The sequence below is a fragment of the Dasypus novemcinctus genome, chromosome 4 (genome assembly GCF_030445035.2).
Source record: "Dasypus novemcinctus isolate mDasNov1 chromosome 4, mDasNov1.1.hap2, whole genome shotgun sequence".
Taxonomy (NCBI): domain Eukaryota; kingdom Metazoa; phylum Chordata; class Mammalia; order Cingulata; family Dasypodidae; genus Dasypus; species Dasypus novemcinctus.
The window spans coordinates 46,008,005-46,025,619 of NC_080676.1; the positions used below are offsets into that span (position 1 = coordinate 46,008,005).

Below are 17,615 nucleotides of genomic sequence, written 5' to 3' on the forward strand. Positions count from 1 at the left end.
TTGTCGTGCTTTTAGTCTAGTAATAGGTTTCAAAAGACAAGAAGAGTGGTGGGGGTGGGTAAGGAGAAGGATTAGAAATATTTTAAAAGATACTGACCTCAGTGCATTCCTCTGCATTTTCTTCTGGTGAGACAGGATTAATCTCTTCAGGCAGGGGTTAGAAGGCAGATTCCTCAGGGCAGGGTGGAGATTGCTCAGAGTCTGCTGGAATTTGGCTGGTATCTGCCTCAGGGGTGGGAGGAGGTCCACACTCCCTGGGCCAGGCCAGAGGCTGGGCAGTTTGGCTGGTAGCCACCTCAGGGCTGGACAGAGGTCCACTCTCTGGAGTCTCTGGGGTAGGATGGAGGCTGTGTGATACAAGGTTTACAAAGTGTGGTCTCCTCAGGGCAGGCCATTGCAGGTTTATCTGATAAAGTCTCAGCAGAATCTAGGGCTGCAACATCCCCACCAATATTATCATCATCCCATATGTTTCCATCCCAATTCTTGGGGTTCCATTCATTTCCAATCAATGCCTTCACTTTAACTGCAGAAACCCTGCAGGGTTGAGATTTAATTTCCTTTGTAACTCTACTACTTGTACACTGAGAGTCTGCATTTAGGTCTCAGGTATCTCAAGCCTGTGGCTACAGGAGACAACATTTTCTTTCAGAACACACATAGAAACTTGCACATCATTCATGCAGCATTTAAGTTTCAAATTTGAAGCCTTTAGTTCATCTCTTTCTTTTGTAACTGTATCCAGAGGATCTAGGAGGAGCCAGCCAACATCATTTTGACTCCACAAAACTCTGTTAAGGTGTTGAAAACACTTTCACCCAGATCCTTGCTTCCTATAAGCATGTGTTGTAGAATTTGAGAGAGGTTCAATTATTTGCATATAGAAAGGCCAGGACTCAGGAATGATTTTGAGAAGGAAAAATGGTTTATTGACAGCCAGCCAGACTCAGGAGCTTTCTGTTTCAAACCTGAGCCCTGAACAAGAATTTTCAGTTCCTTTCATATAGAGAGGAAGGGTTAAAATTTTCTTTGTTTCAGTACTCAATAGGTTTGAATTAGCATATATGGTCCACATCCTAGGTGAGCTTTTAGCATGACCCTTATACATTCTAGATAAGCTTTTAGCACATTTGGTTTGCATTTTCCCTGAATATTTAAAGTTTATAGAGTTTGCATTGCTAAACTGTTTCCTGGGACTGGAGTCATTGCCATGGTCACCAAGAGCAGGACTGCAGCTTCTTACCATCCCACACCCACAAGTCACAGACAGTTTAGGTTATCTACAAAGAGATGAAGAGCTTCCCACCCATAACCCACATCACATGGAAGTAGGGGAATCCAGTGATGATACTTTGCATATTTCTGTTGCTAACTCACTCCATGGACTGTTGGTGGCCTCCTCATTATTGGAAAGGGAGTCATTAGTACCTTTGCATCCAATTAGAGTAGAAAACCAATTGGAAAACTCCCAGAACTACCTCAGACATCCCATGTTTAAGAATCTGTTCCTCAAGAACCACTCCTGGTACCAAGCTATATTAGTCAGGGTTCTGTAGGGAAGTAGAATCAACAGGAGATACCTATAAGTAGTATGAGATTTTATAAGAGTCTCTCACATGACTGTGGGGAAGCACAAGTCGAGGTTCTGCAGGCAGACTGCAAACCAGGGACTCCAATGAAAATCCAATGAAGGTCCTTGATGAGTTTCCAGGAGACATTGAGTGTCCAAAGATGAGCTGGGACAATCTCTGTGAATGCTGAAATCACTTCCCCTTTTAAGGTATTCAGCTGATTGGATAAAACATCACGCATTGCTGATGGCAATCTCCCTGGTTGATCTTAGATGTAGTCAGCCATCTATGCAGTAAACTCACTGATGACCAAAGCCCAAAAATGTCCTTGTATTACAATTAGCGCAGTGCTTGCTTGACCAAACAACTGGGCACAATTACCTGGCTGAGTTGACACATTAGCCCAACCATCACAGAAGTCAATTCTCATCTTCAATTACAAGTCATATCATACTAATTTTCTCTTTTGACATGTTGTCAGTGCAACATGGGGCAGGAAATGAACTTGCATTGACTTCTGACCCTTCTACTGCTCCCTATTCTCTCAAGCACCATATTTGTCCATTTTGCTTTATTTCAGATAAGCATTTTAAGTAAGGAACAAAGGAAGTGAAATTACTTTCTCTAATATTCCAATCATGAATATGTCCCTCACCTCAAAATCTGCCTGCTGAAAAGTGTGCAAAAGTGCCATAATGAGATAGTTATTTCTTTTCTTCTCTCCAAGTTTCTTGTCCATTTGAAACCCTAGAGGAAAAAAAACACCTCTCAATAATACATAGTTAATATTTACGTAGCATAGTTTTCAAGGAATTGAAAATATATTGTCTCTTTTGAGTCGACTAATAACCCTGTGAAGAATATAGAACAGATTGTCTTAGTTTATCATGGGGTTGTCCATGCAAAATACCAGAAATGGGTTGCTTTTTATAATGGGAATTTTATTAGGGGAAAACCTTACAGTTCCAAGGCTGTGAAATGTCCAGATCAAGGCACCATTAGAGATGCTTTCTCACTCAGCTATTGGTGATCTTGGTGGCCTGCTACATGGCAAGACAAGATGGTAGCTAATCTCTGCTGAGATTCCTGCCTTCCCCTCCAGACTCTATTATCTCCTAGAGCTCAGCTGTGGGAAATCAGCCATACGGCTTGTCTGTTTCTGGGTCTCCTCTCTCAGCCTCAGCTGCTCTACTTTTTCCCTAAGTTTAGCTGTGTGCAATCAGGCATATGGCTTGTCTCTTCAGCCTTGAGCTGTTCCATGGGCCCAGCCACTTGGGAACTTCTGCTTCAGCTTTGGCTACTAGGCATCCTCGAGTCCTTTCTCTTGCATGGCCAGGTCAAAATGGCAGAGTTCCCTTTTCTGATGTGTCTCTTCTTGGTGTGTCTGCTTACGTAAGGCTCCAGTAAGAGGGCAGAGGGTCAGCCTGAGTCACATAGTCCAACCAAAAGTGATCTAATCAAGTGATCTAATGAAATCAAAGGGTCTCACACTCACAGGAATGGATTAGTTCAAATACATAATCTTTTTTTTTTTAATTCACCAAATTCAAACTGAGACACAGATGTAAAACTTCTAGTTTCAGATATGAAAGCAACTAGCACAGGTCATCTGTTCCTCCTGACTACTCCCTTCTCATCCAAACACAGTGATGTCATAAGGCTGATAGGGAAATTGATAGATATAAGTCATATTCAGAAATCAACATTAAGGGTGTGAAAAACACTTACATTGATGAAAGGTGACTGAGGCCTGGGGTGCAGAAACAGTAGCAAGGAATTTGTCCTGGAGAAGGAGAGAGCCAGAGACCACAGATGAGAAATGAGCTGTAAGAGAACTCTCTCACAGGGTCTTGATCTTTCCCTCATTACTGCAGGGGAAGAAATCAACAATGCTAGCCAAAGGCAGTGGTATCAATTCAAGGCAGGAGTCTCGCTGGAGTAACCCAGTGCTCTGGCTAGCATGAATAAATAATTTATTAAAGTTTCTTAACATCTGACTAGGCAATAGCCCAATCAACAACAACAAAATTATAGTCTAGTACTAAAATTCCAGGTAGTATCAACATCAACATGGTGATGGTGCAGTGGGAGATGTGAAACCCTTGCTAATATTCTTAACTTTTTGGGGGTGTGTGTGGGCTGCTGGGTGTTGCAGTTTGAAATTATTTATGAACCCTCAAAAAGAGAAGGATTTTATTTGTAAACTGGTCTGTTCCTCTGGGCATGGTACCCTTTGTATTTAATTAAAAGGTTTTAAGTTTACTTGATTAAATCAATTTTGGGCCTTTGATTTGACCACATCAGTAAGGCATGACTCAGGTTAATTCCCTGCACCATTTGTGGGTTGATATAAATGGACACTCACTCAAGAAGACTCAAGAGGAAGAGAGAGAGATCCATAGACATGGAAGAGAAGATAGCTCTGTTTTGTTGGATCCTGGGACCCCATGGAGAGATGAGCCATTCACCTGATAGTTTGCAGCTGAAGAAAACAGCAGCTGAGCAGTTGATAAGGCTTGGAAAGAAACGAGCCCTATGCCAGACTGATATAGGAAGCTCTGAGAGATGAGCCCTATGCCAGCCTACAGTTGAGATTGGAAGAAGCTGGGCCCACAGAGACTTAAGAGAAAGAAAGAAAGAGAGACCAAGCAGAGATTGCCTGCCATCTTGCTTCAACACTTGGAAATAGACTTTGGTGAGAAAGCAGCCTTGAGTTGGACACTTTAGGGCCTTGTAACTGTTAGCTTTTCCCCCAAATAAATACATTTATAAAAGTCAACAGATTTCTGGTACTTTGCATCAATGTCCCTTTGGATGATTAATACAGTGGGTAAGATTCAGAGTTTCATAATATTTAGACTTATACTGAGAAAAGAAACATGATTATTGTCATTATAAATTAGAGCTAATTACCACTTCTGAAAAATAGAGCTTATAACTGAAACTATTAGAAAAAAATGCAAACTCTTCAATGGACATTAAGATAATAAAAAAGGAACAAAACATATCATGGTAAAAAGAAATCAAGAAGTAAAGGTAAAGAGAAATAATTCCCACTATTATAGTAATTACAATAAGTATAAATAGGTTAAATTCACCTATCAAAAGCAAAGATTCTTAGATTGATAGCAAAACAAGTTTCAGCAATATATAACTTATAAGAAACCCATTTAAAACAAGGATATAAAGAAAGGTTGAAAAAAATAACAGAAAATATGAAACAAAGAAATCTAAGCCATCAATTTTATAAAACAAAAGAGAATGAAAGGGAGAAATAGGGTAGTATATAGTTAAATAGTGGTTAAAGGAAAAAGAGATCAAGGAGGTATAATGAATAAACATACTTTTTAAGGACACTTGAGCATGTACAAAATTCAACCCTATAAATTCAACCTCATAAAAGAGGCATAAATAAATTTGAAATAATATTATATAATGTTTTCTGACTTCTATGCAATTTAGAAATCAATAACAAAATAGCTTTAAAATGCCATATGTATCATAACTATAAAAACTCCTATGCAACCCTTAGTTTCAAGAGTAAACCATAAAGCAGTGTATTAATCAGCCAAAGGGGTTGTAATTTGATATTATTGATGAATTCCAAAAAGAAATATTGGATTATGTTTGTAAACTGATCTTTTCCTCTGGGCATATTAGATTATATTGGATTCACAGGCTTACTTGATTAAGTAATTATGTAAACCTCTTGTGCCAGTAGGGCATCGAGTCCCCACCCTTTGGTGGTTGGGGTTTCATAGATAAAAGGCATGGCAAAGGACAAAGTTAGGGGTTTTTGATGTTGGAGTTTTGATCTTGGAGTTTGATACTGAAGCCTTAAGCTGGAACGTCAGGAAGAGAGGAACCCTGAGCTCAGAGAGAAGCAAGACCCTGGAAGGGGGGAACCCAGGAAGCCTTAACCTTTGCAGATGTTGGGAACCATCTTGCTCCAACACATGAAAATAGACTTTGGTGAAGGAAGTAACTTATGCTTATGGCTTGGTATCTGTAAGCTCTTACTCAAATAAATACCCTTTATAAGAGACAATGAATTTCTGGTATTTTGCATCAGCACCCCTTTGGCTGACTAATACAGTGGTGCTGATGCAAAATACCAGAAATCTTCTGGCTTTTATAAAGGGTGTTTTTTTTGGGATAGATGCTTACAGTTACTAGGCCATAAAGTGTAAGTTACTTCCCTCACCAAAGTCTGTTGCCATGCATTGGTGCAAGATGGCTGCTGACATCTGCAAGGGTTCTGACTTCCTCTTATTCTTAAGACTCCGTGGTCCCAGCTTCTTCCAATATCAGCTGGGATAAGTCTCATCTCTCTTCCAGGCTCAGCTACTCTGTTCTCTCCACGAGACCAGTTGTAAGCTATCAGTGAACAGCTTGTCTAATGCTATGTCTAATGGAGTTTTCTTTTCTTCCTCATGTATCTGCTTCTCTGTGTATTTATTTCCTGGGGATCCAGCATTAAAAACTCTGTGTCCTCTGCCTTGTCCTACTGATGTGGCCCAGTCAAAGCCCTAGTCATAATTTAATCAAGTAAAAGTGAAACCTCTGAGTTCAAATCAATCTAAGGGTATCATCAGCCCAGCGGAACAGACCAGTTTACAAACATAGTCACTATTTCTTTCTGGAATTCATCAATAATATCAAACTTCCAGAGACAGGTTATATAAAATTTAGAACTTGATAATGAAAGTGTTATATGTTAACGTGTATGGTAAACAGCTAAAATAATACTTAGAGAAAATTTACAGCATTTATCTACCAATAAATGCAAGATTGAAAATGAATTAGTATTCAATTCAAGAGGATGGGAAAACTCATCAGAAAAGACAAAAAAAAAAAAGAGAAAAGAAAAATACAGATAAGGGAAGAAAAAAAAGAAATAGAGAATAGAAAAAAAATTGAAGAGATTAATAGAACCAATATATTGTTTTTAGAAAAGATGGAAACAGATAAACCTGTGACAGAAAGGAAGCAAAGTAAAATGAGAGAAGACATACATAAAATAACATTAAATTGGGGAAATAATTATAGTAGAATGGCAATTTTTAAAATATAAAAATATTTTAAAAAATCATATGCCAATAAATTTCAAAATCTAGAAGAAATGGTTGAATTTCTGAAAAACATAAAATGCCATAACAAACCCAAGATGGAATAGAAAATAGATAACCTGCTAAATTTTTTCAGAATAGTTATTGGTCCTTTCGCTACCCATCTCACTCCCCAAAATGCCTTGGAATAACAGACTTTTACAAATGAGTCCTACCATGCTATCAAAGAACAAATAATCTCTATTCTATGCAAAATTTTCCAGGGAAATTCTAAAATGTGAGAAAGCTTTCCAACTTGTTTTCTGAAGCTGCAGTAACCTTAATGTTATGGTTACATATGGATAAGAAAAATACTTGGAAATTTCCACATCAGGCTGGCATTTCCTAGCATAACAAATGGCTTAGTGGGAATGCAAGATGGTAAAGATATCAACATTCAAAAAAGAAAGAATAACTACTGGGGCTGGACACATCCCAGGGCATTTAAGAAGGTAGCCACATTGACCCCATTTATCTCCCACCCTAACACCCACCTTCTGTGTTTCTATAAGCAACTGACAGTTGATCCAGAGAGGAGTGCTTCAACTTCTCACCCTAGAGAATGGAGAGAGAAAGATTTCCCCTGCCCCAAGGTGTCAAGGAAGGCACCAAGAGATGATCATGGGGGGGGGGGAGTGGGGGGGGCGACGGGGGTTGGGGGGGCTGCAGGAAGGGAAGACAGGCATTTCATTAGGACCCCTACTTTTGAGGACTTGCTGATTAGCCCTCCTGTGCCTATTTGAGCTAGAAGAGGTGAGAAGTGAGAAGTGGCAGGACAAATACGTGTCACTTCCATTGAGCACAGTGCAAGGTAGCTGGGCCTGAGCTGTGATATTATTAGACAGGTGAAATCCGGGGGGTGGGCGAGGAGGAGAGAAAGAGAGAGGGAAGAGAGAGGCTGTGGGGATACAGCAGGGAGGCAGGAATAGGGAAGTGGGGTAGAGTAGGAGAGCCAGAGTCACATCTCCTGTAGAGGCGACTGTGCAGATTGGAGGCCTTTTTCCTGTCCTTTCCCACTGTCCCAACCCAAAGTTGTTTATAGAAATGAAGGAGCTGACTACACTTTCATCCCACTAGAAGTTCCTCAGCCACAGGTTGGGCATGTTAGAAATTGGGGAGGTGATGAGATTAGACATTGGACTGGATTGAGATTTTGTTTTTTTAAGATTTAAAAAAAATTTTCTTTCCCCTTCCCCCCTCTTGTCTGCTTTCTGTGTCCATTTGCTGTGTGTTGTTCTTTGTCTGTTTGCATTCTTGTCAGCAGCACTGGGACTCTGTGTCTCTTTTGGTTGTGTCATCTTGCTGCATCATCTCTGTGTGTGTGTGGCACCAGTCCTGGGCAGGCTGCGTTTTGTTCGTGCAGGGTGGCTCTCCATGTGGGGTGCACTCTTTGCGTGTGGGGCTCCCCTATGCGGTGGACACCCTTGTGTGGCACGGCACTCCTTACGCACATCGGCACTGCGTGGGACTTTTAATAGTTAAAAGTTCCCAAGAGGTAGTTAAGAGCAAGAAAGGAGAGAGAAAACAATATGATTAAAAGCAATGGGTGGAGAAAAATTATTTTCATGTTGTGTCACCAAATATAAAATGTTCAATAAACCAGCAACACTAATATCTAGACTGATGACTTAATTGAAATCTCTTGGTCTCCTTGATTTCATTTGCTAAAGGTTCAACATTTAAAGTATAACTGAGTTCAAAACAAGGATTTATCAGTGTTTTTTATAAAAGAGATAAAGATGACTGTCTATATGGAAAGACACTGCATCAAATTTAACTAAATACAATTTATAAAAAGAAAAATACTTGGAAAAATATATAGACCAATTTCACTTATAAGTGTAGAGGCAAAATCTAAAATAAAATGTTAGTAAATCACATGTGGTCATGAAAAGAAAGACATTATGATTAAGCAGGGTTTACCCCAAGAATACAAGGTTGGCTCAAAATTTTAAAAATCTATCAATGTGAGTCACATTCACAAATTTAAAAAGAACAATAGTTTATCATCCCTGAAGAAAATGCAAAACAAAAAACCCCAAACCACCTTGCTGATATAATAAATCTAAAAAGGCTTTAAAATTTATGCATGCAAAAATTTAAATGCATTCTTTTTAAGGTCAGATATAAGAGAAAGATGAAAACTCTAATATCCCTTTTTTGGGATATAAACCAACATAGTCATTTGGGAGATTTATCTGGCTATTCATAGTGACACTAAGATAAATAAACCTCAAATCTGGAGATTCCACTATAAATAAAATTTAACACAGAACAACAAGGGGACCCAGATGAGGATATCTATCATAGCATTGGTTGTGGCAGCAAGGAATTAGAATAGTACTCTATCCATCACTTGATGGAAAGGTAAATAAATGTGGTATATGCATTTGATAAATTATTATGCATAAGAAAGTAATGGATTCGATTTACAAATAGCTATGTGGCTAGATCTCAACTATACATGTTGAGTTGAAAAAGTAAGACCAGAATGAGAGTTATTGCAAAATATCATTTATATATAAATTGAAATCTATGCTGGGTCAACTCCATACACACTTTCATAAATAAATATATACATAAAAAATTGTATGGTAGGAGGATTGGCAGAACATTTAAGGTGAAGTCCTATGGGTAGAGAAGGAAATGGGATTAGGAATGGAGATGAATGGGGAAAATAATAATATAAAACAAAACAAAAGAGGGCCTAGTACACAAGGATGATAGCCAGTCAAGAACTTCAGGGTATGACCTATTTATTCCATTCTGGGTACAAACAGACTGTAGCGCTGTTCTCTGCTTCTGACCTGCTCAACCCTTATTCCCTTTGCCCTGCCTCACCTTTGACTTTGGCAGTTTGCCTTCCTTCCCAGGCAGAGAAGCCCTAGGGAAAGACAGCCACTGATGAGTGGGTGTGTGTGTGTGTTGGGTGGGGGGGGGGGGGGGGGAATTCCAGAAGAAACAAGCAGATGAATTGTTTTCTTTTATTTGACCCTCGGCCTACTCTAGGTGGTTCCAGAACACAGAAGGCTTCCTAAAAATATTTTGCAAGGTGAAGCAATCGGCCGCACTTGTCGCTGTCACCAGCTCAGCTGCGCATCCCCTAATGTTCTTGTGCCTTTTCTGCCAGACCTCTCTTTTTCCCTTGTGCCTGCTTCTCAGGATTGCATCCCTTAATAAAATGCGTGAACTATTGCCTGAGGCTCTGTTTCCTATAGAACTGAGACTAAGATAGGTAAGTTTCCATTGTATGGAGGGATAAACACTGAAGCTCATACAGCTAATGAATGGTAGCCCAAATTGTCAACTTTCAACTTCTCACTTCAAATACCCTTCTCTTTCTGCTCCACCCTTGCTAGCAAAAGAGTGCATTTTCTTCTGTTGGAGTTAATGCAGGATATTCCTTCATTTCAATGCACTCTGTTATTGTAAAAACAAGTTGTTAGGCACATAAAAAAAATTGAGAAAATAACACACATTAATTAAATATATATTGTATTTTTGTATTTTCAGAGTCTAAAACATGCATTTCCTTTTATAAGCCATGGTTTTGAATGCAATTCTATAAAGATAAATGATAAAATAAATTCAAAATATAGTATTATTAGTTATGTAAAAATATGCTGATTAATGTGCTTTGAATCCAAATAGCTTATAATATGGCATATTATAAGTATTTAACGTAATTTAAAAGCATTAAATATGTTAAAAATTTTTAATGCACTACCTTATTCAAAATTTCCAAACAGAAATTTGGAAGATTCCTTTGATGATACTGCAAAAATTCTATGATTATTCTGAGTATAGGAATTCATGTGCTTTCAATATGCTATGACCAAGGCATTTCTAAAGTATTTATGTCTTTTGAAGAAGAGCAGCTTATTTTTTATTGGATTTGACTGTTTATACAGATAAGAATTAAAGTTATAAAGTTTTGCTAAGTCAACAAAAACATTCTTTTCTCTACACCTCCCAAAATATTCTAATCTTTACTCTGTGTTTCAATTCACTGGCTCTTGAATGTTTAGCTAATAATAAAAATTAAGTCTCAAGACTTCAGAGTCTGGTTATGTGCTTTGAGAGTAAACAATGTTTCATATATGAGGGCTCTTCACCGAAGCTCATTTTATCTAGTTCAAGATAGTATTTTAAATTGTCAGCAAAAACTACGATATTTGTTGTTACTTAAGAAAAAAGGCAGTCACTTAAAAAAGAAATATTCCAAAGAGTTACAACTTTAATGTAGAAATAAATCCTTCAATTACTCAAAAAGGCAAGAGGAGAATGGTGGATAAAGCCTGCTGTTCATGTGCAGTCATCTGAATAAGCAATTGCAGCATACTTTTAGTGTCTGGGGGCTAGAGATACTCATGTAGAGGGACAATAATACAGAATATTTGACTAAGAATTCCCTGCCTGATATGCTAATGGATTCCCTTTGAGAATAAGTTAGTGACTTGCTCACAAGTCCTTTGTTTGATTATAGTCCTGAAGTTTCTCCAAGGCATCACTGTCCTCAGGAAGGAAAATGATGGATGGCATCGTAGAATTGAAGGGAAAGGCAGACACTTCTAGATGCAGCTTGCTGAGGGAGGAGTACTCAAAATTTATAAGCCAGCTAATAGGAGGAAAGGAAGCTGATATTTACTTGTACTCTTTCTTTTATGCTCAGCAATGTGCAAGTAGCTTTGCATTTATATGGTGGTGATTTTTACATATAAAGGATTTTTTTGGTTTGTTTTGGTGGGAATTTTTTTAAATTTTTAAATTAAAAAATTAAAATAGATTACATAAATGTTACATAAAAAGTGTAGGGGATTCCCATATGCCTCACTCCCTACCCCTCCCACACTTTCCCACATTAACATCCTTCATTAGTGTGGTACATTTGTTACAATTGATAAACACGTATTGGAGCATTGCCACTAAATATGGGTTATAGATTGCACTATGTGCTGTGTAATTTTATAAGTTATGACGAGGTATGTAATGGCCTGTACCTGTCATTGCAATATCATTCAGGACTATGCCAAAGTCCCGAAATGCCCCCATATTACACCTTTTCTTCCCTCTCCCTCCCCTTAGAACCTCCAGGGGCCACTGCCTCCACATCAACGATAAGAATTCTTCCATTGCTAGAATCACAATTCTTTGTTCATTACATGTCACCCCTTCCCTGTCCCTTTCACTCTCTTTGCTGACTTTTGTGAGCAGAATCAGGGTAAAGAACAGAAAGAGATGTTATTGGAGATAGTCATGTGGTCCAATTGTCCCAATTTTTCTCTGGGTAGAGAAGAAAGAATAGAGATGGAAGGATAAGGTGGCAAATAAGCTCTGGTTTCCAGCGAGGTTTTCTTTTGAGAACAGGAGCAATGGTTTGGGAGAAGTGTAGAATGGAAGAGAGACAAAACAGCAGGAACAGGAAAACGATTTTTGAGAGAGTTGCCCTGGATTAAGAATTGGTTCTCACGTAGGATTCTCTGAGAGACAAGTATGAAGGTTGGAATTACTTTTGCTTACTTGTGGATATTGAAAAGGACAGGAGCCTGAGCCTGGGCTACCTGGCCCTTGATGTAAATTTGAATGACAAATGTCAACTCATTTAATCCTTACAACTCTAAGAAGTAAATAATTATTATCTCACTTTACAGATAAAGAAATCGAGGCACAGAGGTTTGCAGTGATTTTTACCAACTCACCAAGGTTATATGTAGTGAAGTTAAGTTTCTGATCCAGATATTTCTGTTGCCAAAGTATATGCTAGTACATTGTACTACCAAGCTGCTTCTTTTCAGAGACATAAATGCTAAAGGGCTTCAATTTAAAAAAAAAACTTTATTTTTTAAAGCAGTTATGGATTTTCAGAAAAATTGCATAGGAAGCACCGAGTTCCCCTATACTGCCCTCTCTCCCTATACCCCCAAATTTTGGTACATTTCTTACAATTGATTAACCAAGATTATTAGAATTATATTATTATTTAAAGTCCAGAGTTTACATTACATTTCTTTCTTTGCGTTGTATTGTTTTATGGGTTGTTTTCTTTTTTAAAAATTTTAAGGTAACATGTATAGAACATAAAATTTCCCATTTTAACCTCTTTCAAATAAACAATTCAGTGATGTAGATTAGATTCACAACGTGTTAATGTGACCCCATAGCCATTACCATTACCTTTTCCAGTACTGGGAACAGAAACTCTTTCCCCATAAATAACTCCCTATTCCTCCTCTCCCCAACCCCACCCCTGTAAACTGTAATCTTCTGTCTGCAAATTTGCGTATTCTAGTTATTTCGGTAGAGTGAAATCAGACAATATTTGTGTTTTTGTGTCTGGCTTATTTCACTCGGTGCAAAGTTTTCGTGGCTCCTCCGTGCTGCAGTGTGCCTCAGAACTTCTTGGTTTGCCTCAGCTGTTATCACACCACTGTACCAGCAACAAGGTTCACCTCAAAAGAAGCAGGGAGAGAGCCAACCAGGACTGCCCCAAACTGCCCCACTGTGGGGCCATTGAGATTCCATAGAGGGAAGCACCAAACACCTGAGCGATCAGCCCTTAGGCATTTATTAGGGCAACTTCCTTATAAAGAGCTGCAGCTATTATACCTTGCCACGGACTGTGAGCATATCTGCACATATGCCAACTGCTCTTTAAATTATAAAAGGATGGGGGACAACAGTAGGTGAATGCCAGAAGCTTGTATGCAAATTTTGGGAAAACGTTTGGGTAAGTGCTCTTTTCTCAAGACAAGATGCACTCAGGGTGGGCAGTGTTCAAGGTTATAGCAGCTAGAGCTCTGGGTGCTTCCAGGGAGTTGCCAGGAGGGATGCCTCTGGGGAGGAGGTTCTGCAGGTCAAAGTCAGTCCTTGGTCAGGTAGGAGATGCTATTGTAGCACACAAATTCACAATGGATTAGCTCAAACCTTTATCGGTGCATGGTTTCAGAGGCCACAAGTCAGACATCATGATATTGGCAAGGTTAGCTTTCTCCACAAAGACTAGTGTTCTAGAGTTTCTGCCTGCGGTCTTTGAGGTTCCTTGGCTTTCCTATCACCTGCAATGTCCTCTTCTTCTGATTTTCCAGTTTTTCACTGATTTCCAGCTTCTTGCTGTTTATAAGGCTGCCAGTAATTCAGATTATGATCAAGGACATGAGGGAAGCGGACTTGGCCTAGTGGCTAGGGTGTCCATCTACCACATGGGAGATCTGCGGTTCAAACCCTGGGCCTCCTTGACCCGTGTGGAGCTGGTCCATGTGCAGTGCTGATGTGTGCAAGGACACAGTAGTGTCCCCCGTGTAGGGGAGCCCCACGTGTAAGGAGTGCGCCCGTAAGGAGAGCCGCCCAGCACGAAAGAAAGTTCAGCCTGCCCAGGAATGGCGCCACACACACGGAGAACTGACACAACAAGATGACACAACCAAAAGAAACACAGATTCCTGTGCCACTGACAACAACAGAAACAGACAAAAAGAAGAACATGCAGCAAATGGACACAGAGAAGAGACAACTGGGGTGGGAGCGGGGGAAGGGGAGAGAAATAAATAAAAATAAAATGAAAATTTTAAAAATACACATATTTAAAAAAAAGATTAAGGACATGACTAAACTGGGGTATGTATTTCAATCTACCACTATTCCTTTTTAGGGTGAATAATATTCTATTGTATATATATATACTACACTTAGCTTATTCATTCATCTTTTGATAGGTACTTGGGTAGCTTCCATCTTTGGACTATTATGAATAATGCTAATATAAACATTGGAGTACAAACAGCTGTTTGAGTTCCTTCTTTCAATTCTTTTGGATATATACCAAGAAGTGGGATTGCTGGGTCATATGGTAATTCTACATTTAACTTTCTGAGGAACCGCCAAATTGTCTTCCAGAGGGGCTGCACCATTTTACATTCCCACCAACAACGCTTGAGGGTTCCTATTTTTCTGCATCCTTTCCAATAATTCTTATTTTCCACTTTTAAATAATAGCCATCCCAGTGAGCATGAAGTGGTATCTCATTGTGGTTTTGATTTGGATTTCTCTAATGGCTAATGATGCTGATCATCCTTTCATGTGCTTATTGGCCATTTGTGTATCTTCTTTGGAGAAATATATATTTAAGTCCTTAACCCAAATTTTAATTGGGCTATTTGTCTTCTTGTTGAGTTGTAGGAGTTCTTTATTCTAGGTATTGAACTTTTTAAGATATATGGTTTCCTAATATTTTTCCCAAACTGTAGGTTGTCTTTTCACTTCCTTGATAATGTCTTGTGACACACACAAGTTTTTAATTTTTAGAAGATCTTATTTTTTTCTTTTGTTGCTTGTGTTTTTAGTGTAAAGTCTAAGACTCCATTGCTAATACAATGCCCTGAAGATATATATGTTTTATTCTAAGAGTTTCTTGGTTTTAGCTCTTAAATTTAGATATTGGATCCATTTAGAATTAATTTTTGCATATTGTGTGAGGCAGGGGTCTACTTTCACACTTTTGCATGTGGTTATCCAGTTTTCCCAACACCCTATGTTGAAGAGCACATTTTATTTCCAGTTGATTGGACTTGGCCCCCTGCCCACAATCTGTTGGAGAATTAATGCCTGGTTGGTACAGAGTTTCTCTTTGGGTCAATGGAAAAGTTTGTTAATGGATGGTGGTGATGGTAGTACACTTTTTTTTAAGACTTATTTTTATTTATTTACTTATTTCTCCCTCCACCCCCTCTTTGTTTGAGCTTGCTGTCTGTTCTCTGTTTATCTTCTTTAGGATGCGCCTGAAAAAGAACCTGGGAACTCCCACGTGGGAGGGAGGTGTCCAGTCATTTGAGCCACGTCCACTCCCTGCTTGTCATATTTTTCATTGTGCTTCCTTACTGTCTCTTCATTGTGTTATCTCACTGTGTCATCTTGTTGTGTCAGCTTGCCACACCAGCCTGTCGTGGCAGATTGTGGTCATGCTTGTCTTCTTTATGAGGCACCAGGAACCAAACCCAGAACCTCCTTTGTGGTAGGCAGACACCCAACTGCTTGAGCATATCCACATCCCAGCACAACATTTTGAATGTAATTACCACTGAATTGTATACTTGAAAATGGTTAAATTGGGAAATGTTATGTTGCTCTCATGTTATCACAATAAAAGTTTTTTAAAAATCTTACATGTGTACGTTTATTTCTGAACTTTCAATTTTATTGCATTAATCTATATGTCTGTCCTTGCACCATTAAATTTATCCTAGATGTTTTATTCTTTTTCTTGTTGTTATAAATGGAATTATTTTCTGTTTTCCTTTTCAGATGGTTCCCTACTGGTATATAGAATCACCACGAATTTTTGTTTGTTGATTTTCTCCCATCCCTTTACTGAATGCATTTACCAGCCTTCTTGTATATTTTTCATGATTTTCTATGTATAGGATCATGTCATATGTAAATAGGGAAAGTTTTATGTCTTCCTTTCCAATTCATATGCCTTGTATTTCTTTTTCTTGCTTAATTGCTCTGGCCTGACATTCCAGTACAATGTTGACTGAGCAGGGAAAGTGGGCATCCTTGTTTTTTTCCTGATCTTAGGGAGAAAGCTTTCAATCTTTTACCATTGCGTATGCTAGCTGCAGGTTTTTCATATATGCTCTTTATCATGTTTTCCTTCTATTTCTAGTTTTTTTAGAGTTTTTAATCAAGAAGGGGTGCTGTTTTTTGTCAATTAAGATGATCATGTGGGGTTTTTCCTTCATAATATTAATGTGTATTACATTAATGGATATATTTTTTACACTGAAAACACTCTTGCATTCGTGGGATTAATCCAGCTTCATCATGGTGTATAATCCCTTTAATGTGCTGTTGGATTTGATTTGCTAGTTTTTTGTTGAGTATTTTTGCATCTATTCATAAAGGATATTGGTCTGTAATTCTCTTTTCTTGTGGTATCTTTATCTGGCTTTGATATTAAGGTGATTTGGAGTCCAATGAATGAGTTTTGGAGTGTTTCTTCTTCAATTTTTGGGAAGGTTTTTAGCAGGGTAAGGTTTAATTCTTCTTTGAAAGTTTGGTGAAATTCACCAGTGAAGTCATCTGGTTCAGGACTTTTCTTCTTTGAGAGGTCATTGATCACTGACTCAATCTCTTTACTTGTTATTTGTCTGTTGAGATCTTCCATTTCTTCTCGAGTCAGTGTGGGTAACTTGTGTATGTATTACTAGGAAATTATTCACTTCATCTAGGTATCTAATATTTTGACATACAATTTTTAATATTATTCCTCTTGTAAGTCCTTTTATTTCTGTGGGGTGGGTAGCAAAGTCCCCACTTCATTTCTGATTTTGATTGTATCCTCTCTTTTTTGTCAGTCTGGCTAATGGTTTGTTGATCTTATTGATCATTTCAATGAACTAGCTTTCGGTTTCTTTAATTCTCCCTATTGTTTTTCTATCCTCTATTTCATTTATTGCCATTCTAATCTTTATTATTTCCTTCCTTCTGCTATCTTTGAGTTTAATTTGTTCTTCATTTTCCAGTACCTCCAGGTATGAGGTTAAATTATTGGCTTGAGATCTTTCTTTTTTAGTGTAAAAATTTATACTTACAAAATTTTCCTGTGAGACTGCCTTTGCTGAATCTGATAAGCATTGGTATGTTGTTTTCTCATTTTCAATTCTCTTAAGATATTTCCTAATTTCCCTTGTGATTTCTATTTGTCCTGTTGGTTGTGCAATATATTATTTAATTTCCACATATTTGCAAATTTTCCAGTTCTTCCTCTGCTACTGATTTCGAACTTCATTGCAATGTGGTCTGAGGAGGTACGTTGTATTATTTCAATCATTTTAAATTTGAGATTGTTTTGCAATTTCAGATATGATTGCCCCTAGAGAATGATCCATGTGCACTTGAGAAGAATATGTATTCTGCTGTTGTTGGGCAAAATGTTCT

At 38.3% G+C, this 17,615-nt stretch overlaps 1 long non-coding RNA gene across 1 annotated transcript; it reads right to left on the reverse strand.

Moving 5' to 3' along the window:
- Positions 1-1,753: 1,753 nt before the first annotated feature.
- LOC131278335 (uncharacterized) lies at positions 1,754-3,355 on the reverse strand. Its single transcript, XR_009185682.1, has 2 exons — positions 3,300-3,355; positions 1,754-2,318 (listed from the first exon to the last, which is right to left on the reverse strand). It is a non-coding gene; the product is annotated as an uncharacterized lncRNA (long non-coding RNA).
- Between the last annotated feature and the right edge of the window lie 14,260 nt (positions 3,356-17,615).